The following is a 24083-nucleotide window of genomic DNA, read 5'->3' as shown; positions in this document are numbered from 1 at the left end:
TTAACATTTCTATTTGTGAAAAACACTTTTCAGGCCCTTACACCCTTGGCTGACGCACACACACCCACAATCTCCCACCCACAGTCTGTGCTCTCTTCACTGAATTTTTCCATTTTAGATTATCTAATAACCTTGCCTTGCAAGCCTCCATGTTCCTGATATGTACCGTACCCAGGAAGTGAAAGAGAAAGAAGCGGTTGTTTTTCAAATTCACATGTTTAATACCATAAACGTCATTGTTTGGTGCAGGAACCAGAAGAAAAATGGCTTTTAATGATCAAGGGCACACATGTGAATAAATAACAAGCAGCAAAAAGTGGTTGAGTAGCAAAAATGTATGCAACGGTTTTCATTAGCTGCCATTTGTGGTAAGAATAAAGCAGTTTTAAAACTGCATATTTGAATGGATGCTAAGTGACACATTGAGGCTACTGGCTATGTGCTTTGGGAAATGGGAATTTTTTATTAGTTAACCATCTAGCTACAATATGATGCCAAACTCATTTTATTTTCATGAGGGTGCCATGCTGTGAGAATTTTAAAAATGCTGAGGTCATTGAGTCAGACAAAACCACAGCAACCTATTTAAAGAGCTTGGCACATACCCAATCCCCAAGAGATTTTGGACAAGTCTGTCACATATTCATTCATTTCACCTCTCTGCACGATTCATTGAAGTATTAATACATTTTATGCAAATGTTTAACTCGCTACAGGATTGTTCACATGTTGTTTCAACACCCCTTTGACAATTTTAGGAACATCATTTTGCTTAAAATTATATCAAAATGACTCCAAAAAAACGTGAGAACTACTGCCTGCATGTTAAAGTAGAAAACGACAGACTACATTTACAGAAATATTACTGAGGATGGGAATAATTTGCTTTTATGATTCCTGGAACACATTGTAATTATCACTTTTTCAACCTCATGATTTTGCCACAGAGCAATAAGCATTTTATAAGTATTGCATTCCCCGACCAACTGGTGATTGGTCAGGAAATACACAAAATCTTCATTGTGATTGCTTTGATTGCTAGCAAATTGCAGTGGTCATCCATAGTTTACGTGGAAGACACTGACTTGTCAGCAAACAATCACTATTAATCCTTGAGCTGTAGGGAAACCTGCAAAAATGCAACGCAAACAGCAAAATGTTCACCTTCAAATTAAAGGTTTTGCCTTACAGCTTCAAATATCAAGAGGTGCAACAATTATTTTGAAGGCAAATACTATAGTCCATATTTACAGTTTGCATTGTACTTTTAACAGTGTCATTGCTTGTTGCAATCAATTTTGCGCTTTCAATCTCCAGCAACCCCTTGTCAATTTCTTACATATCACATATTTGTTCCTAGCCACTGGTGGTTGCCAAGAGGTTCAAGAGGTTCACTGATCAGATTATAGGCCTGCATGAGTAGGGTCCTAGCATAGACAGTATATGTAGCTTCTAGGTCAGAAAAGTTCAAGTGCCTTAAAACTGCATTCCATCTAAAGGGTATAAGATGGGGATAGCTGTGGTTGCAAAATGGGTCAAATGTGACTGATGCACTATACAGTTTTTGGTCTTAGGAGTTTTTAGTGAACCATCAGGTAGAAAAACAGTTGCAAGGGAATCTAAGGACACACACAAACATACACACACAGGCACACATACAAACTGTCTTTGCAGTCATGTCCAAGTCTTAGTCCCAGTCCCTGAGCTGACTGCTAACTAGATTCTTTATCCCGCCTGGCTGTCAAGGAAATAACTATGACATTAAATGAATGAAACTCTCTTTGGATATTCCAGGGCAAGGCTAAAGCGAGATCCTTCGGGAGCTACCGAGAAGAAGACGTGAAAGCAGAGGAGAGGTTGAGGGTTCTTGGAAGGCGACCATGAGAGGCGTCATGAGATGGTGCCAAGCAGTAAACAGAGATGTTAATGGCAGGTAACACTGGCTTTATATTTAGAATATCCCTAGTTTATGAAAGTAATTAACATCAGTCTAACTGAGTTATCTCAATAACTCTCTATACAACATCTCACCACTAAATTTTACAGCGTTAATAGATGTTGATTTATCAAAACAGAGACACCTGTCCAGACTGTCAAAGAGTTGTTTGTTGCTGCTTTTCAAGCTGTCTAAAAGTTTTAAATGAACTCTGATGGATATTGATTTATAACAAAATATTACAGTGATGATTCACAGACTGGTAAATTAATACTGATGATGCTTCTCTTTTGCTACATTGCAGATCATTAAGCACTCTTTGAAACAACGCTACCACCCTCAAAGCAGACTTTTCTTGTAAACGTGCTGTAAGGACTCCCAGATGTTACCGCGGTACATTGCTTAAGGTAAAGTGCCCCCTTTATACTATTAGAACAATTGCCAGTTAGCATCTGGCTCATTCTTTATTCTTAATGAGCATCCCCCCAGGAAGAGAAGGATGCGGTGACAGACCATGGAATGGCAATTAAATCAAGTCACTTGTAACGACAACTGGCAACATGAAGTGGGCTGCTCCTAAGTTCACCCAACTCTGAGGTGAGTGACTATAAGTGGGAAGGATACCGCTGATTGATATAGAACAGTGTATGTGAGAGGGTTATTTAAACTAGAACTTGGCACGACCAGCTAGAACTTATCAAACTTATCCTCTGATATTAATCAAAAGCAAATGTTACAGCTGGACTAGTATCAGCACAAACAGTGTCATCTTCACCTCCTCCAACTTACACATAACTTCATACAGTACTGCTACAGAGAGGCAGGGTCACAGCCAATTCAATTCAATTTTATTTATATAGAGCCAAGTCACAGTAATAGTCACCTCAAGGCACTTTATATTGCAAGAAAAAGATTCTATAACAATACAAAGAAAACCCCAACAATCAGACAACCCTCCTATGAGCAAGCACTTGGTGACAGTGGGAAGAAAAAAAACTTCTTTTTACCTCCAGCAGAACCAGGCTGAAAGGGTATCCGGTGTAACGTCTGCGTCAAACCAAACACGTGACGACCCCTTGGGAAATAAGGGAGCAACTGAAACTACTTTCCAAAAGCCACTTTAGCCATTTGTTATCATCAACTTAGCTCCTAGCGGCTAAGGCTAAAAATTAAACCGTAATATGAATGTGAGAGCTAGGCAGCAAGAAAATTAGTCCTGCCCATCTGTGATGTTAATAGACAGTGTTAATTTAACAGGATAGCACAATAGTTTTGTCTAGAATTGGTTATGCTTATTTTAAAGTCTGAAAAAATCGACTAGAGTGTTTTCGGTGCTTTCATTCAAATTCCGTTCTTGTCATTCAAATTCTGTTCTCTCCATTCTAATCCTGTTTTTTCATTCAAATTTTGTCATTTTCATTCTAATTCTGTTAATTTAATTCAAAATCCGTTGTTGTCATTCTAATTCTGTTGTTTTCATTCAAATTTTGTTGATTTCTTTCAACTTCCGGTGTTTTCTTTCAACTTCCAGTGTTTTCATTCAAATTCCGTTCTTTTCATTCTAAATCAGTTGTGTTCATTCTAATTATGTTGTTTCCATTCAAATTTCTGTGTTTCATTCTAATTCTGTTGTTTTCATTCGAAAGCCGTTGTTTTCCTACTAATCCAGTTCTTTTCATTCAAATTCCGTTCTTGTCATTCAAATTCTGTTCTCTCCATTCTAATCCTGTTTTTTCATTCAAATGTTGTTATTTTCATTCTAATTCCGTTCTTGTCATTCTAATTCTGTTGTTCTCATTCAAATTCCATTCTCTTCATTCTAATCCTGTTTTTTCATTGAAATGTTGTTGTTTTCATTCTAGTTAAGTTCTTTTCATTCTAAATCAGTTGTGTTCATTCAAATTCAGTTGTTCTTCTTCAAATTTCTGTGTTTCATTCAAATTCTGGTGTTTTCATTCTAATTCCGTTCTTTTCATTCTAATTCTGTTGTTTTTGTTCAAAAGCCGTTGTTTTCCTTCTAATCGAGTTCTTTTCATTCAAATTCCGTTGTTGTCATTCTAATCCTGTTTTTTCATTCAAATTCAGTTGTTCTTCTTCAAATTCCTGTGTTTTCATTCAAATTCCGTTCTTGTCATTCTAATTCTGTTGTTTTCATTCAAAAGCCATTGTTTTCATTCAAATTCCATTCTTGTCATTCTAATCCTGGTTTTTCATTCAAATTTTGTTATTTTCATTCTAATTCTGTTAATTTAGTTCAAAATCCGTTCTTGTCATTCTAATTCTGTTGTTTTTGTTCAAAAGCCGTTGTTTTCATTCAAATTCCATTCTTGTCATTCTAATCCTGGTTTTTCATTCAAATTTTGTTATTTTCATTCTAATTCTGTTAATTTAGTTCAAAATCCGTTGTTGTCATTCTAATTCTGTTGTTTTTGTTCAAAAGCCGTTGTTTTCCTTCTAATCGAGTTCTTTTCATTCAAATTCCGTTGTTGTCATTCTAATCCTGTTTTTTCATTCAAATTCAGTTGTTCTTCTTCAAATTCCTGTGTTTTCCTTCTAATCGAGTTGTTTTCATTCAAAAGCCGTTGTTTTCATTCAAATTCCATTCTTGTCATTCTAATCCTGGTTTTTCATTCAAATTTTGTTATTTTCAGTCTAATTCTGTTAATTTAGTTCAAAATCCGTTGTTGTCATTCTAATTCTGTTGTTTTTGTTCAAAAGCCGTTGTTTTCCTTCTAATCGAGTTCTTTTCATTCAAATTCCATTCTTGTCATTCTAATCCTGGTTTTTCATTCAAATTTTGTTATTTTCATTCTAATTCTGTTAATTTAGTTCAAAATCCGTTCTTGTCATTCTAATTCTGTTGTTTTTGTTCAAAAGCCGTTGTTTTCATTCAAATTCCATTCTTGTCATTCTAATCCTGGTTTTTCATTCAAATTTTGTTATTTTCATTCTAATTCTGTTAATTTAGTTCAAAATCCGTTCTTGTCATTCTAATTCTGTTGTTTTTGTTCAAAAGCCGTTGTTTTCATTCAAATTCCATTCTTGTCATTCTAATCCTGGTTTTTCATTCAAATTTTGTTATTTTCAGTCTAATTCTGTTAATTTAGTTCAAAATCCGTTGTTGTCATTCTAATTCTGTTGTTTTTGTTCAAAAGCCGTTGTTTTCCTTCTAATCGAGTTCTTTTCATTCAAATTCCGTTGTTGTCATTCTAATCCTGTTTTTTCATTCAAATTCAGTTGTTCTTCTTCAAATTCCTGTGTTTTCATTCAAATTCCATTCTTGTCATTCTAATCCTGGTTTTTCATTCAAATTTTGTTATTTTCATTCTAATTCTGTTAATTTAGTTCAAAATCCGTTCTTGTCATTCTAATTCTGTTGTTTTTGTTCAAAAGCCGTTGTTTTCATTCAAATTCCATTCTTGTCATTCTAATCCTGGTTTTTCATTCAAATTTTGTTATTTTCATTCTAATTCTGTTAATTTAGTTCAAAATCCGTTGTTGTCATTCTAATTCTGTTGTTTTTGTTCAAAAGCCGTTGTTTTCCTTCTAATCGAGTTCTTTTCATTCAAATTCCGTTGTTGTCATTCTAATCCTGTTTTTTCATTCAAATTCAGTTGTTCTTCTTCAAATTCCTGTGTTTTCCTTCTAATCGAGTTGTTTTCATTCAAAAGCCGTTGTTTTCATTCAAATTCCATTCTTGTCATTCTAATCCTGGTTTTTCATTCAAATTTTGTTATTTTCAGTCTAATTCTGTTAATTTAGTTCAAAATCCGTTGTTGTCATTCTAATTCTGTTGTTTTTGTTCAAAAGCCGTTGTTTTCCTTCTAATCGAGTTCTTTTCATTCAAATTCCATTCTTGTCATTCTAATCCTGGTTTTTCATTCAAATTTTGTTATTTTCATTCTAATTCTGTTAATTTAGTTCAAAATCCGTTGTTTTCCTTCTAATCGAGTTCTTTTCATTTAAATTCCGTTGTTGTCATTCTAATCCTGTTTTTTCATTCAAATTCAGTTGTTCTTCTTCAAATTCCTGTGTTTTCATTCAAATTCCGTTCTTGTCATTCAAATTCCGTTGTTTTCATTCAAAAGCCGTTGTTTTCATTCAAATTCCATTCTTGTCATTCTAATCCTGGTTTTTCATTCAAATTTTGTTATTTTCATTCTAATTCCGTTGTTGTCATTCTAATTCTGTTGTTTTTGTTCAAAAGCCGTTGTTTTCATTCAAATTCCATTCTTGTCATTCTAATCCTGGTTTTTCATTCAAATTTTGTTATTTTCAGTCTAATTCTGTTAATTTAGTTCAAAATCCGTTGTTGTCATTCTAATTCTGTTGTTTTTGTTCAAAAGCCGTTGTTTTCCTTCTAATCGAGTTCTTTTCATTCAAATTCCGTTGTTGTCATTCTAATCCTGTTTTTTCATTCAAATTCAGTTGTTCTTCTTCAAATTCCTGTGTTTTCATTCAAATTCCATTCTTGTCATTCTAATCCTGGTTTTTCATTCAAATTTTGTTATTTTCATTCTAATTCTGTTAATTTAGTTCAAAATCCGTTCTTGTCATTCTAATTCTGTTGTTTTTGTTCAAAAGCCGTTGTTTTCATTCAAATTCCATTCTTGTCATTCTAATCCTGGTTTTTCATTCAAATTTTGTTATTTTCATTCTAATTCTGTTAATTTAGTTCAAAATCCGTTGTTGTCATTCTAATTCTGTTGTTTTTGTTCAAAAGCCGTTGTTTTCCTTCTAATCGAGTTCTTTTCATTCAAATTCCGTTGTTGTCATTCTAATCCTGTTTTTTCATTCAAATTCAGTTGTTCTTCTTCAAATTCCTGTGTTTTCCTTCTAATCGAGTTGTTTTCATTCAAAAGCCGTTGTTTTCATTCAAATTCCATTCTTGTCATTCTAATCCTGGTTTTTCATTCAAATTTTGTTATTTTCAGTCTAATTCTGTTAATTTAGTTCAAAATCCGTTGTTGTCATTCTAATTCTGTTGTTTTTGTTCAAAAGCCGTTGTTTTCCTTCTAATCGAGTTCTTTTCATTCAAATTCCATTCTTGTCATTCTAATCCTGGTTTTTCATTCAAATTTTGTTATTTTCATTCTAATTCTGTTAATTTAGTTCAAAATCCGTTCTTGTCATTCTAATTCTGTTGTTTTTGTTCAAAAGCCGTTGTTTTCATTCAAATTCCATTCTTGTCATTCTAATCCTGGTTTTTCATTCAAATTTTGTTATTTTCATTCTAATTCTGTTAATTTAGTTCAAAATCCGTTCTTGTCATTCTAATTCTGTTGTTTTTGTTCAAAAGCCGTTGTTTTCATTCAAATTCCATTCTTGTCATTCTAATCCTGGTTTTTCATTCAAATTTTGTTATTTTCAGTCTAATTCTGTTAATTTAGTTCAAAATCCGTTGTTGTCATTCTAATTCTGTTGTTTTTGTTCAAAAGCCGTTGTTTTCCTTCTAATCGAGTTCTTTTCATTCAAATTCCGTTGTTGTCATTCTAATCCTGTTTTTTCATTCAAATTCAGTTGTTCTTCTTCAAATTCCTGTGTTTTCATTCAAATTCCATTCTTGTCATTCTAATCCTGGTTTTTCATTCAAATTTTGTTATTTTCATTCTAATTCTGTTAATTTAGTTCAAAATCCGTTGTTTTCCTTCTAATCGAGTTCTTTTCATTTAAATTCCGTTGTTGTCATTCTAATCCTGTTTTTTCATTCAAATTCAGTTGTTCTTCTTCAAATTCCTGTGTTTTCATTCAAATTCCGTTCTTGTCATTCAAATTCCGTTGTTTTCATTCAAAAGCCGTTGTTTTCATTCAAATTCCATTCTTGTCATTCTAATCCTGGTTTTTCATTCAAATTTTGTTATTTTCATTCTAATTCCGTTGTTGTCATTCTAATTCTGTTGTTTTTGTTCAAAAGCCGTTGTTTTCATTCAAATTCCATTCTTGTCATTCTAATCCTGGTTTTTCATTCAAATTTTGTTATTTTCAGTCTAATTCTGTTAATTTAGTTCAAAATCCGTTGTTGTCATTCTAATTCTGTTGTTTTTGTTCAAAAGCCGTTGTTTTCCTTCTAATCGAGTTCTTTTCATTCAAATTCCGTTGTTGTCATTCTAATCCTGTTTTTTCATTCAAATTCAGTTGTTCTTCTTCAAATTCCTGTGTTTTCATTCAAATTCCATTCTTGTCATTCTAATCCTGGTTTTTCATTCAAATTTTGTTATTTTCATTCTAATTCTGTTAATTTAGTTCAAAATCCGTTGTTTTCCTTCTAATCGAGTTCTTTTCATTTAAATTCCGTTGTTGTCATTCTAATCCTGTTTTTTCATTCAAATTCAGTTGTTCTTCTTCAAATTCCTGTGTTTTCATTCAAATTCCGTTCTTGTCATTCAAATTCCGTTGTTTTCATTCAAAAGCCGTTGTTTTCATTCAAATTCCATTCTTGTCATTCTAATCCTGGTTTTTCATTCAAATTTTGTTATTTTCATTCTAATTCCGTTGTTGTCATTCTAATTCTGTTGTTTTTGTTCAAAAGCCGTTGTTTTCATTCAAATTCCATTCTTGTCATTCTAATCCTGGTTTTTCATTCAAATTTTGTTATTTTCAGTCTAATTCTGTTAATTTAGTTCAAAATCCGTTGTTGTCATTCTAATTCTGTTGTTTTTGTTCAAAAGCCGTTGTTTTCCTTCTAATCGAGTTCTTTTCATTCAAATTCCGTTGTTGTCATTCTAATCCTGTTTTTTCATTCAAATTCAGTTGTTCTTCTTCAAATTCCTGTGTTTTCATTCAAATTCCATTCTTGTCATTCTAATCCTGGTTTTTCATTCAAATTTTGTTATTTTCATTCTAATTCTGTTAATTTAGTTCAAAATCCGTTGTTTTCCTTCTAATCGAGTTCTTTTCATTTAAATTCCGTTGTTGTCATTCTAATCCTGTTTTTTCATTCAAATTCAGTTGTTCTTCTTCAAATTCCTGTGTTTTCATTCAAATTCCGTTCTTGTCATTCAAATTCCGTTGTTTTCATTCAAAAGCCGTTGTTTTCATTCAAATTCCATTCTTGTCATTCTAATCCTGGTTTTTCATTCAAATTTTGTTATTTTCATTCTAATTCCGTTGTTGTCATTCTAATTCTGTTGTTTTTGTTCAAAAGCCGTTGTTTTCATTCAAATTCCATTCTTGTCATTCTAATCCTGGTTTTTCATTCAAATTTTGTTATTTTCAGTCTAATTCTGTTAATTTAGTTCAAAATCCGTTGTTGTCATTCTAATTCTGTTGTTTTCATTCAAATTCCGTTGTTCTCATTCTAATTCTGTTTTTCTCATTCAAATTCGGTTGTTCTTCTTCAAATTCCTGTGTTTTCATTCAAATTCCGTTGTTGTCATTCTAATTCTGTTGTTTTCGTTCAAAATCCATTGTTTTCCTACTAATCCAGTTCTTTTCATTCAAATTCCAGCAACTAGAGACAAACAGTGGCAGCCTATTTTACTGAGGATTTTCACTGATAGAGATATCAAGTTCAAATTCAAGTCTTTTGACAGCCCTGCAAACAATTACCAACTACAAAGTAATGAGCAACAACCAAATAACTTGTACTCATCACTTGATAAGGCTTCACAACCGAGCCACGAAAGAAGCTGAAGGACCTTCAGTTAAAATATAAAACTATCCATGCTAGCTTCAATAGTTTTATATATGCAGCTACTCAAGCTAGCATGAGTTTGGGTAGCTTCATATAAAACAAGGTAATTATTCACTTCTCAGCTTCTCCATTTTGATGTCATGATAAGGAACATTAGCCACCTCATCACAAAGAGTGCACAGCAAAGCAACGGATCCGCAATTCAGTCTGGCAATGCTTGACAAACTGCCTTTCAAATTGAATGAGAAACGAGAGCAGCGAAGCCTAGAACATACAAGTGAGTCCAGCCTCAGAGCAGATTAGCAACACAGGGGCACCACAGGGGACTGTCCTCTCCCCCTTCCTCTTCACCCTCTACACCACAGACTTCAGCCACTGCACAGAGACCTGCCATCTTCAGAAGTTTTCTGATGACTCTGCGGTGGTTGGATGCATCAGCAGGGATGATGAGACAGAGTACCGGGCTGTGGTCGACTCCTTTGTCACGTGGTGTGAGCAGAATCATCTGCAGCTCAACGTGGCAAAGACCAAGGAACTGATCGTGGACTTCAGGAAGACCAGGAAACACTTGACCCCTGTTTCAATCCAGGGGGTCAGTGTTGACATTGTGGAGGACTATAAATACCTTGGAGTACACATTGACAATAAACTGGACTGGGCTAAAAACACCACAGCACTTTACAGGAAGGGCCAGAGTCGTCTCTATTTTTTGAGGCGACTGAGGTCCTTCAACATCTGCCAGAAAATGCTGAGGATTTTCTATGAGTCTGTGGTGGCCAGTGCGATCCTCTATGCTGTTGCATGCTGGGGGAGCAGGCTGAGGGTCGCAGATGCCAACAGACTTAATAAACTGATCCGTAAGGCCAGCAATGTTGTGGGGATGGAGCTGGACTCCCTCAAGGTGGTGTCGGAGAGGCGGATGCTGTCCAAGATAAAGACAATGTTGGATAACACCTCCCACCCACTCCATGACATGCTGGTCAGTCACAGGAGCTCGTTCAGTGAGAGACTGAGATTACCGAAAAGCACCACTGAACGACACAGGAAATCATTCCTGCCTGTGGCCATCTCCCTGTACAACGCATCCTCTTAACACACTGTTTGCTGCTACAGCTACACATGTTTCTTTTCCAACTATTTATTTATGAGTGACTTATGTATGTATGTATGTATGTATGTATATATATGTATATATTGTACTATTCTTAGTTAGCGTATTGTCTGTCTTGTCTTAATGTTGGTTTAAAATGGAGCACTGTAACAAAAAATAATTTCCCCCAGGGATCAATAAAGTATTCTGATTCTGATTCTGATTCTATGTGAGATTCTCTCTTTCAATTGACTTGGATTAGCTCGTTGCCAGAATTACGTGTAATAAAATCCAGTTATAAATTTGAGATTCGCCTCAAAGGGCAGCTTGCGACAGTCGCTTCTTCCGAACAACCCGCGAAAACCTTATGCTGCGGGGTTATCTGAAGTTTAACTTTAGCCATGTCTAACTATAGAAACACGTGTACTTCAGAGAAATGCTAAATAACATGAAAATTCCTCAAGCTTAGGTGGAAACTTCCCATAGCAGCGATTAGATATTCGCAGGCTGAAACGCTTCTTCTTTATCTCCCTCACACACAACCTTGAACACACATTTTTACTCAGCACCTAAATTTAAATCTGTGACACTGAGACTGATCTGCTGCTGAACCGATGAGTCTCTAGCTAACTCTACAGTATGTTAATGCTATTCATTGGAAAGCATCAAAGTCTTAGTTCTTCAAGCTGCCCTGACTTTAAGCTAAAAGGAAAAAAAGAAAACGTACTGCACATTTTACATCATGAAAACGATGCCACTACATAGTTCTACTACAGCACATCTTTGGAGCAGAGTTTTACAGATTAAAGAGAAATATTAATAGCAATCAATGAGATGTAAGTGTTCTTAACCAATACATATGTAAAAAAGAAGAACTAAAATGGCAACTAATGCCTCGGCAGATTCTGTAGTTTGCCAAATCACTTCAGTGGAATTGTCTCGTCTAAGCAGCAGAACCATAGGCTTATTTAAAGGGGAATGAAAGAGGATTGTCAGACTATTAACACAAGTTAATAAATGCCTACCCTACAGCAACTATAATCATTAAGGCTGCTAAACATTTATCTTTCAGCTTTTTTAAATCAAATCAGTCAGTCGGAAGAATCAACTTGAGCCAAAAGCAGAGCACAATCCAGCCAACAGCAAGAAAACAAAACAAAGCCTTTGAACAAATAATCAAAGTCTTTCTTCTAGCAAAGAATGTGTTTCAAATTGTACAGCCAATTGATCTGACTGTGTATAGAGGCTGTGTACTGCTTGAAAGTACTTTGACTTTCATCGTTGACGGATGCACCGTGCAAAGGATAATAATTGATGTGAAGATACACCGCACGTGGCTTTGAAATTATTTGATTAGAATAGTCAGTATACAGTATGTCTGCTTTAATGGTTAAATGTATAGCAATGCAGACACCTTCGGGGACTGGTGCTCAGCAAATGTTTATTTTCATATAAGTTCGTATCATATATAACCACACAAACCCAAACGTGAAAGCAATTTGTCTTGAGTGCACCTTTCTCTAAAAATGTCCCTCTCGCATCTGAAACAAACAGCCCCGAGAGCAAAAATAAACTTAAGAGCTAAGGCGAGCAGACATGCTGTAGCTACCACTGAGAGCTGAGCGGCACAATGCAAATAAGCTTTCACACCATAACAGACGACCCACATCTCCATGCTAGGCAGCCGAGATTCAATATCGGAGGACAAGGAGTGCTGCGTCCCCAGGCCCTTCTTGCAAAGTGGCCCATAAATCAAGAACCCTGTTGAGAGCTGGTCTCTGTGGGTCTTGTCCAGGATTCGGGAAAAAGAGCACAGCTCTGGCTCCAGTAATCCACCCCCCCCAAACAGCTTTAATGCAACAGATGGCCTTTGCAGCATAAAATTATGACTATCATTAGCCAACCTGGGGACCAGATTATTACTGCAATTGTTTTGTTCAGATATATAGATGATGCTGCCCAGCCACAGCTACAACTGGATTGGGTTTAACTGTAAATACCAATTAATGATTGTTTTTAAATTTCAGACCTCACATAATACAGTAGTACATGCAAGAACACTGAGAAAATCATAAGAGGTAACTTGAAAATTAGCTTAGTATACCTTCCTTGCACCAACTATTATTTAAGCCTTGCTGACATCAACATTAGAGGAGAAAGTGCTGAGCTGTGCAACATTGCAGCTTCGCTTGGCTCATCTTTTGCCAGAAAGTACTACATGTATTGGAGGTATGTTATTGTGTCATGAAAATGTGTAATATTTGCATAGCAATCAAACTGAGGATAGTACGATTGCTATTTCATGCAAAGTGGTCAATACTAACACATATTTTATTAATGTCACAAAATGCTGAGAAAGATTTTAAAAACAGACATTGTAACATATAGCATGTTACAATGTCTGTTTTTAATAATCCCAAATCAGTTTTTATTTGTTGCCCTGTGACAGACTGGCGACCTGTCCGGCCCAGGGTGTACCCTGCCTCTCACTCCAAGGCTCCAGCGCCCCCCGACCCTGAAAAAGGATAAGCGGAAGCAAATAGATGGATGGATCAAACTTGTTGTTCTTGTCCATTAATTTTGTAGCACCAATAGTGAAGGGCATTTGGCAGGACTTCCAATTATTATGCATGCTGTGTGACTTGGTTTAATCACAGTTCTATAACTTTTGTTCAGTTAAAAAAGTGAAACCCCCCTCACAACATTTCAACTGACTTAATTAGCACTTTAACTTTCATTAAGTGCTACATATTGTGTGCAATAAAAATATTTTCATTCTAAGGAGATAAGGTCATTACCTTAAATTAAGGTAATCAGAAATCTGCCAGTTTTATACAATCAGATTCATACGTTTTTGGATAACGATGGGGTTTTTTTTCCCCCTTTTTTAATGTTACCTCTAGGGCCCGTCACAGTGAATTTTAAAATCGTGCATTCAATACGCAATTTCAGTAAAGACTTCAAACTTTCATTCAAGAGGTTTAACAAAACTATAGCATTGACTAGGAATTGGCACCATACACAGTCCACTGTTTTGAGAAGCTCAAAATTAACTGAACAACTGACTGACGAGTTTCATCTCCCGGTGAGGCCTGGATGTGGAGTTCGTTTCAAGTGTTGAACTGTTAGATGTTCCCTTGAGCAATCAGTATGAGGTAAAAAGCGATGCAACCATCTGTTGCATTCATAGAAATAAGGCAGGACCAAAAGACCTGAAAGACCCTGGAAGATTGCAGAATTCTTTCACTGGTTAAGAAAAAACCCCTCAAAACATCCAACCAAAACCAAGAAGCACAATATTTTAAAAATACAATAAGTCTCACTGTATATAATAACTCACGTGGAGGTATTCTGAGATTGGCCATCAAACTTCATATGGCTATGAATAGTTTGTTGTAGGAAAACAAAAGAAACTGTCCCTACTATGATTGGTGACACTCTAAGGTTACACTGTGGACACAACAAGAAGAAGATTCTCTGGACAGCTCTTGTCACAGATGTATGTGACACATTTTGTCAGTATTTACATATGAATGTGCGATATGGGAGGTTACTATAACCTTATCATTTAATAGTGGTCAGTGGCTAAGTTCATCCTTGGCTTCATGGGGACATTCATGCAAAATGTTAAGAAATTCCCCCAAAGTATTCATGAGAATGGAAACTGAGAACCTGGACACATAACACTATGGAGGCCAAAAAATAGAAGCTACAATAGAGTTGAATAACTCTTTCATTTGTTACAAAGCACTTTATACTGTAAGCCATGTGATAAGCCTTCAGCCTCAAATAATACTAAACCTGGATTTCATGGATTGAGTTTCATCTTCTTACCTGTATGTGTAAGACACACACACACACACACACACACACACGCATGCACGCACGCGCACTGCAGTTTTTGACTCAACATTAACTCTGGCTGTGTGTGAAATTACCCTTTCAGCAGGGGTTACATTGGGATTTGTGAGAAAGGGGAACCCTAGTCTAGTGGGCTTGATGCTCAAGGACCCACTGCACACAGTGAAAGTGGGGGCTAATTCTTTAAAAGAAAGTAGGTCCACTAAAAATTACACACATTGTGTTCTGTGGATGTGCATTGTCCAGAATAACAAAGACGCCGTTTCAGACACAGTCTCTAAACACCAATTTACAAGTTACAAAGAAAAATTCCACGGCGTTAAAATCTCAGAGTCAGACGTGCCAAATTATCAGATGATAATATATTTTACTTGAGTGTAAGTGTATTCTTAATTACTTTTAAGGAAAAAGGCCAACCTACATAAACCAATCATTTCTACTCATTTATATTTCGTGATTTGCTTTTTTTGTCGTATTTTTTAATTAACATCTACATACAATTGATGGTTTGGGAAACACTGATAATACTGTCATACATAAGTAGAAGAAAATGAATCTTTGCACTGACCCAACAAAGAATCAGTGCAGCAAATTATGGGTTCAGTGTAATTAATTGTGTTTTCATTATTAGACAGATTTTCTGTAGCTTTATTTTTTTATTCACTTCAGTGATTAGATGAGTTCTGTGCTCGCAGTAATGAAAGTACTGCAAATATTGCATTTAAGCAGCATAACAGGAAAACTCCCTGTAATAACCCACTTAATATACCAGAAAAAAAGGAAGGAGAAAAAAAACAGCCCTGCTGGTGCAGGATTCGTCGTCAGCATGACTGCTTTGTTCCCAGTGTTTTCACTGAAAACATGAATTTCTAACAGCTCAGTTGTTTGCTGTGCAGAACATCATCGAGACAGATAAAATTCTGTAAGATCCCAACACAAAGTCCGATGATTTAAATAATCAATCTGAAGTACAGTAACGTACGAGAGTCTTGAGTCATCCCCGATTTCTTTATATTTTGCTTCCAAGAAGCCAAACTGTCTTGTCTTTTTTGGTGGTCTTAAAAATGGTTTTCCAGGCTTTCTGAAGGTCTTTCAAAGTTTTTCTTTGGCCATTAGCTGCTTTTCTACTCACTTTCAGCTCAGTCTTTGTGCCTGATCATTTTCAGAGGAATGTTTGTTGTTTGTTAAGCCACTTAACCTAGATCTATGATTCATTCAAGCATAAAACAGACACTTAACTCAATGAATCATTGATATGTCTACACATGACAGACAACTTAGCACAGAATTAAATTTAAATATCATCTTTATGCACTTTGTTATTAGTTGCCTGTTGCAAAAACACATCTTATGTTCCCATTTACTTTAGTTGAATCTATGAACGATGCAAAAGACGATAACACGGATTGACAGCGTCAGGACAAAATCCAGCAAAGACCTGAGACAGGACCAAGGATGTGCATCTAGCCCTTCAGTTGATCCATTTACTGCTCACAGTACATGGGTCCTTATGAAAATTCAAAAGCATTTCTGAAACATGGGAAACGGGACAGGTTGAGGTATTGCAAATTACACAAGAACTGGACTGAAACCCAAAAACTATTCCTGAAGACTACTTAAAGAAATGACAAGAAAGCTTCTTTCAGTTCAACCTGTGTTATGGAATAAAGGTGGTCATACCAAATATTGACGTTCAAGCTCATTACAATTACAAAAACTGTGTTTTTGCCTCAACACAGTAACACTGATTCCTATTTTCCTAGCAAAATACAAAGAAATGAAGACGTTTGCACAGCACTGGATTGATAGTCACACACATCTGAGTAACTAGAGGTGTTTTAAAAAAGAAATCCCCCCAAAAATCGGGTGACATTCTGTATTTGTTTGTTGTGGTACGAGTGGCTTTGTAATGGTAAAATAATGAAGGAAACAGAGCTGATCTCTGGCATGTCAGGAACTCAGCTCCAGTGGGTTTGACCCAGTTTAACCCGATCCTTTAATTACTTTTATATAACAAACACTCAGTGGTTTAATTAATAGTATGAATGCCATGTTGTGAGCTCAGCGGCAGGTGTAATATCACATCATGATGTTTAATGTAACAACATTGTAGCGCTGGAATTTTACACTTAAAAATGAATAACCTCAACACAAAGCTAAAAACACCCGAATTGATCCGAAGAAAGTTCACCGCGCACGTGTTGCCCTCAGCTTGACATATCGGTTTAAAATTAGCTGTAAATACAATGTTGCCCCGGGTCTCATGTGAAGTGGCTAATGAAGAACTGCTAATGAAGCGCTCCTTGATTTCACTCACTGTTAATCCCTAGACGTAGCTGTTCTATTTAAGCTCCCGCCTGGCTCAGAGGGGAGAATTTGGCGCAAACACTCTCAGCGTTCCTACCGAGGGGTAGCCATGTGTGCATTTACACGGAGTATGCAAATAGGCCACGGCTCCCACTCGAGTAGCTGCTGTATATTATAGCATGAGTATTTTCTTTCGTTGCTGCTGTTGCTGAGACCGTCCTAAATTGGTTTGTAAAAATGCTCTGAATATCTCGACACCAGCCACTTAGAGTGCAGGTCAAAATGTGAATACAGATTGCTAGTTGTGATAGTGTTTTGATAACATTAAAGAGCCATTTCTCTTCTGGTATGCATTTATCCTGCAAAATAATGCAGCCTGGCTTCCTTTTTTTCTCCTCCCAACTGGCATCCTGTACGACTTTTTTGTTTTTATCGCCACACCAATGTATGGAGTGTCACAACAAAGCCTTCATGAATGAGTAAGCACAGATCCTATGAAGAGACGAAGGGAAATGGGAGGAAAAATTGCTCATTTTGCTTCCCTTGGCATGCAATTTCCATCCTCTATCCACATCTCGCTAAAAGCTATCTAAAACACATCAACTTCATCTTTCTAGGCTGGATGGGTCTCAGAGGATCACCTCCAGACATGGCGCGATGACAGTGGGGCTGAAAAGAAAGGATGAAAATGATAATTCTGTTCTCTTGCTTATAGCAATAGGCTTCTCATTCTAGTGCTGATTAAAAAGTGGGGGGAAAAACATTCATTTTCGACGTCAGTTGCCTCTAGCAAAGAAAAATACCGTATATTGAGGTAACTGATCACGCCTCGGATGGCTGTTTCATCAGAGAAAGTGCAACACGACTATTTCGCTGCCTCCTTTCCATTTTACCCATGTAACAATTGACCAGCACAACATTTTAGCTCGGGGGCATGCTACACTGTGGCTGACCCCAAGTTCTTTTATTTTCTGCTGTAACAAATGGGGAAATAAACACTTTCAGATTTCATTTGATTCGGGTCAGCTTTATTCTTTGATTCCGCCCCCACCACCATTGATAGAAGCACACAAATGCAGGACAGCCTGTGTATATGTGTGGGATTTTTTTTAAGAGCAATGCAAAGAGACAGCTAGAGATGATGCCATTACCATCCTTTTATTGAGGCATTTTTCTGTTCGAAATGCAGAAAGTAAATAAAGCTAGCATGGCAGAGGCAGACACTCAGCTCAATTCACATCCACACATGAAGGCATTCAGATAAAGGTCTAAAAAAGAAAAAAATGGGTGGCCATGAAAATGATTTGCAAGCAAGTCCATTGTTTATGACACCTCTCTGCTGAGTAACAGCAGGAAAGGGCGCGCCCAGGGCTCAACTGCCATGAAGTGAATGCGGGACCCAATTCTGAAGACCATTTATTTTTCCATACAGCCTGGTCTGCCATCCTCATGCGACTGTGGACTCAAAGGGTGATTTTCTTTGCATGAAAACTATTTGGAGACAAAAACGAGAGCACTGCACACTACTTCTGTCAAACTCTTTGATCTGGCCTCGCGTAACCTACATGATGACGGTTACTCAACCGTATAAAATGATGCCAACCATGGACTGCTGTGCTCCAGAACAGATGTAGCAGAACTGCGATCCACCAGCCAGGTGATGACAAATATTATGTCGTAGGACAGTGTTTTGGGTTTTTTTTAAATTACAGTAAGTAGTAAACAGTTACTCTGTAAAATTTCACAAATCAAAAGATTTGGATTTGCAGATTTCAAGTATAAAACCAAGAAATTCTGCTCACTAATTTTCCAGCATCAACTATTATGATCCAAACCAAGGGCACCAAACTACATCACTACATAATAAGCTGGAACCCATCAAAACCTGTCATCCTCATTTCCAGCTCATTATTTTTCATTCTTGGGTTGCACTCAAGCAGGTCTGCATGAATAACATTTAAAAGTATTAGATCTTTCTCTAATACTGGGCCTTGATGCCACCCCTCAGTTCTAACTGTCTATAGCAGGCCTTTGTAGCTCCCACTCCTCACCACTTATAGGGACCATTTTAATGGTGGTTGCACAGCCATGCTGCCATTTATAGTGGCGCTGAGCACGTGCTCACTGCAGTATTCTGCCAAATGATAGGTGTCAGTCACCAAGTACAAGAGTAGAAGACATCAAAACTGGAAGAAAAGAAATTGAAGAGGTTTTTTTGTTGTGGAGGTTTTCGCCAGAAAGTCTCCTTTTGAGTTGAATTTAAGATTCTGCGCTGATACATCATTGCAGTGGCAGTAACAACTGACACAACTATACACATGATGTTACAAAGGTTGAATCTACGTAAGAGCATCTAAAACAGGGGTGTCAAACTCAAATACACAGTGGGCCAAAATTCAAAACTGAAACAAAGTCGCGGGCTAACGTTAATATTTATTGAAACATATTTATTCCTCCAGATATAAGAATGAATCTTTTCTTATGGACTCAAACACGTTTTGCTGAAAAACTGAATATCGAACAAGCAAAGCTTAATACTAAACAATATATATATTAGCTGTATAATACCAGTAGGCCAGCTCTGATAGTAATTTGGTATGGCTTCGCGGGCCAAATGTAATTAGGCTGCGGACCAAATTTGGCCCGCGGGCCAGAGTTTGACACCTATGATCTAAAACGACATCTTAGCTCGACTTCACCACCAGATGTAACACCACTTTCGGTGCGCAATGCCATCCACCAGTGCAAAAACGGTCTCTAGGGTTTAAACAGCCCAAATTGTGCGCCTGAGATTAGTGTATTAGGTAGATGCACTCTCTCTGACATCATACAGAGCCAAGAGTATTAAAAACTGTCTTAAAATGAGCATTTAGAGCAGTCGGAAATCTGATCCTCTGGCTGAGATTACAGAAGTTAAGGAAACCGATAATATGCCCCCTTTAATGAACTTCCCATTTACAAAATTAGTAAAACATGTTAAAAAAAAGTTTTTTTCTCAACCAGTCACTCTGCTGTTATTCTAAGGAAGATGTTTATTTGATTGAAGCCCACCCACAAGTAGAACCGAGCAATGAACAAATCTTAAGGCTTCCAGTGACTGTATTTATCAAGCACAGACACAGTCAAAATCACAACTATTTGGGGTATAAAAGGTCTAAAAAGACAATATAAGGTCAATGGGAGTTCTGATGATGCCGCAGTCCATCTCCAAGCTGCTATGACCTCATTCGCACTGCAAACCTTCATCGCTGAGAACCGGTGACTGTCACTGCATGCTCTAATTTTATCTCTGTTTAACGAATATACTAATTAACTAACATATTAATCAAGCCGTTGTGCATGAAACCAATATATTTGGCCTCGATACTGCAATAAAATTACAGATACTAGCTCTCGTGGCTGATTTCTTTCTAAGCACATTAGTTGAATTAATCTGCAAAAAGCTCCATGGTTTCAGAAAAAATTTCCAAACAAGGAAATCAAGTATCTCCAAATAATTTCCATTATGGAAAGAGGAGACATCATATAGAGTTATTACATTATATAGAGATACTTTAAGGCCTTTATATGTAAAGTAGATACTACCAGTTTTTACTGTCCCTCAAGTTCACAAACCAAATTAGCCACATCTAACTGCTTCAAAGGCAGATTTTCTCTTGTAGTCACAAGTCATGATTCTTCTTGAAATGGGCGAAGCACCATGCCCAGACACTCTGTTATCTACCTGATCTACCATACTTGTCAATTCACGACGTGACGGCAGCAACAAAAATAAATAGCTCTGAATCAGATCGATGCCCAATGATTGCGACGGAAAATGGAACAAGGCGCGGGGAAAGAGGAATCTCATCTCGAGGGGAATTGGATTTTGAGAAAGATTTAACCGAGGGCTCGTCTGTTATGCATGTAGCCCACATCTTCTTGGATTCCACAGCAGCTAATAACTTTAGCAGGAATGGAAGGTTGTTTGAGCTCCAGCTGTGATATTTGAACGTATGCGCACAGTCGCACGCGGGCATAAATACGCAAGCTGGATCGCCTCTCAGTATTTCCATTTCCCCTTGAGTCCTATTAATGTCATTTAGCAGCCATGATTGAGGTGGCCCACTCTCAGCTTCCACACCAGCATTCCTGCTCACAAATCCTCATCAATTGCTCCAATCAGTCTTACCACAGAGCCAATACTCTACAGTGAGACAACTCTTATTTCCCACCGCATTAATGAACTCTTTCATTTGAAAGCCTTTGACTGTCTGCCTCTTGATTGCAAAGCCAAGGCCAATAGGCCTCGGTGACAGCTCCTTGAAAATTAAAAGTATCAATCAAGGGAGGGGGGAAAAAGTTGTAATGGTTTCAGATTCTCCTGTCGAGCAGAGAGAGAAGGGGAAGCTAAATGGGATCAGGTGGCATTTCAAAATGCATGTTGGGGCTCGTTTTACCTCGTTTTATTGCTAGATGGGTGGTACTTGCAGGATAAGGGTTAAAAATGTTAGATAAGATAATTAAACATGTTAAAGGTTCATTTTTATGAATGAGTGGGATGTAAATCCAATTATTTGTACTGAAAAACTCGTGTTCGCTGTTGTCTGTGCACCTTGAATCGGTTGACCTGGTAATTCAGCCCTGATGAAGGATTCCAAGTAATGAAAACAACATCTTCAATCACTTCATTACCATATCCTTTAAAGCTACACTTGATTCGTCAGAAGAGGAGTTCAGTGCTGCTGGGTAAACTTGACCAGCATTTTTTTTAAAAAAGGAGAAAAAAGTGCTAACGCTGGATGACATAATCTCCGTCTAAATCAATTTCGGTGTGAAAGCACTTGACTCAGCTCAATATGTAGCTGCAGGGCTTCTGTTAAGTGGCTGCTGCCACTTACCTATTAATTCATGTGCTACCGGTTGCGCTCATGGTCAAGATTAACCCGATATGTCGGGATTTAAAAATAATAATAATAAAATAATACCACAAGGCAAAGGAAGACATGTGCCAGAGCGTTTAGGAGAAACTGAAGGGGAAAGATTATGAACAAATCATGATGCAAGGAGGTTTTGGAGCAAGCAATGATGCTGTTAACAGAATTAGAAAATGCCTTTGCAAGACTGAGGAGCTGTCTGGAAGTAAGGATTTCACTGCCTGCGGGCTATGGCGTGCTATGGTTTTGCAAAAAAAGAAAAAGAAAAAGAAAAAAAAGCATGGCTGCAGCAGTTGTTACTTGATGGGGAAAAAATGGTGACATACAGCTTGTAAGGCTACAGAGCCTTCTGTCACTCATGTGTAGGGAGTGATGAGGGAGTACGGATTTTATGCATTTCTTTTTTTACGCCAGCATCTGTTCTAACTTTTACATCAGTATCACTTTCCTGATTCTCAAATATGTTCAGTGGGTAAAAGCCAAACCACCACGACCAGCTCCACTCTGGTCAGAGCCAGACTGGAGCTTCAGACATTCATCTGGACAACCATAAACCATCATCCATCCACCCAGAGGAGGGAAGCAGGCAAAAGGAGGAGAAGCACAGAGAGAGCTGACTTGCCAAGCAACCACTCAGCAGAAATAATGTGAAATATAACTACGGCTGGGTTCTACTCCCATCCCTCCTCACTCTGGCACACGTTATTTCCCCCCTCCACCAACACACGATCGTGCTCTCTTACTTTCACAGGCGCACGTACACAAAACACGCACGCATGCTGACGCACCGGAGAGATGTGCAAATGCGCACAGTGTTACACAATTAACGTCGAGAAGGAGGAGGGGAAAAGAGAGAGAAGAAGAATGCGTAAAAAGAACAGTTGGTGTGCGCTGACGGACTAATCCGCTCGGATAGTTACGTTTTGAATGAAGGATACAGAAGAAGACTTTCAGCGGTCCACTTCTACTGCCGTACTGCAGCCGTGAACAGCTCCACACAACAGAGGAGGCTCTAAAGATAAAAAAAATAAAATAAAATAAAAAAAAGGAGCCTCTGGGATTTACGCGTAACAGCGGGACAAATGCGTTCTATCCAAAAATGCGCATTTAAGCGCTGCGTGTTGGGATTCCGTTTATTAAAGGTGGTAGATAGTCAGGAGGATCGTGTGCGCGCACAGAACATGAAAATGTCAGTGACAAAAACGAATCGTGGGTTTAAACAGATCCACGGGGGGCAGCATGGTCCAACTTTGGCCAAAGAAACAATTGCATTTAACTTACCAACAAGCAGTTTCCAAATGATGGCGTACACTTTGTGGTTAGTTCTAATAGCCCCACACCATCACGGTGTATCCGAATCTGCTCCGGTCGACAGAGTAAAGCAGAAAGGGTTTAAAAAAAATAGAATACAATAAGGAATTCCAGGAGAGAGATAGTCCACTTCTCCAAAAAGAAAAAAAAGAAAAACGCAGTGTCTGTCCCCAAATTACATATTGCCAGTCCTCGCTGGCGCAAATTGGAGCGCAAAAATAAAACCAAAAAAAGAAAAGAAAAAACAAAAACACCTGCAGCCGGTCGCTTTCAAACAGCAGGAAAGAAGAAAATCATGACAGTGATTGGAAGAATGTTCGACGGAAATCAATCAAGGGCAAGATCGGGAGAGGCAATTAGTCTGGTTATCCTGTTAAATCAGCTGCACGGCGGCTCACGGCCACGGAAGCCCGGCAGGTGAGCTTTCAGCTTTAAGCACGACTGCGCGAGAGCGAATTTCCAAAGTGATGTGCAGAAAAAAGGCACACCAGAAGCCTCCTCTCTCTCTCTCTCTCTCTCTCTCTCTCTCAGTGCCGCTGTACCGACACCAGATGCGTCAAGTGAGGACAATTGAACCCAAGCAGCACAGGACACGACGAGATTTCCCTTCAACATAAAAGTCGAGCGCGCACTGGCGGTTAAAAAAAGAAGAAGGGCTGGCTGAATGACCCACGTGGGTCTAAGTAAGAATTGTGGGGTGTAGCTAAAAGCTCCATACACTGTGTCACAGTGTATTTACATTAATAAGAAGTAGCACAGATCCGGTGGAACTGCACCCTCTGCCCATTTCTTCCCCTCTTTCCTCGTTATTGTGATCGAGAGCAAGTTCGACACTCTTTCCCTTTCCCCAGAGTTGCTTTTATTTTGAAGAACAACTCTTATTTTCTCTTATTTTGTCTGCCTTGACATTTGCTTTCTCTCAGACCTGCGGTCCTCTGGAGTCCTCATCCTCCACATGGCGCACTGGCAGAAGCTCACCAAAATACGCACGGGAGGATAATCATCCTCATTATGCGCCTGCTTCGACAA

At 37.7% G+C, this 24083-nt stretch overlaps 1 protein-coding gene across 2 annotated transcripts in view; it reads right to left on the bottom strand.

Moving 5' to 3' along the window:
* The window catches only part of LOC309701084 (interleukin-1 receptor accessory protein-like 1-B), a 343032-nt gene extending 319919 nt beyond the window's left edge, over positions 1-23113 (bottom strand). For both annotated transcript variants that reach the window (XM_082525081.1, XM_082525082.1), the window contains exon 1: positions 23025-23113. The gene's annotated coding sequence lies outside the window, so the exon portion shown is untranslated. The remainder of the gene's footprint in view (positions 1-23024) is intronic.
* Between the last annotated feature and the right edge of the window lie 970 nt (positions 23114-24083).

Source organism: Aulonocara stuartgranti (assembly GCF_965226115.1).
Source record: "Aulonocara stuartgranti genome assembly, chromosome: 23".
Classification (NCBI taxonomy): Eukaryota; Metazoa; Chordata; class Actinopteri; order Cichliformes; family Cichlidae; genus Aulonocara; species Aulonocara stuartgranti.
The sequence above is the reverse complement of the archived record's forward strand: the minus strand, read 5'-3'. Positions and strand labels throughout refer to the sequence as shown.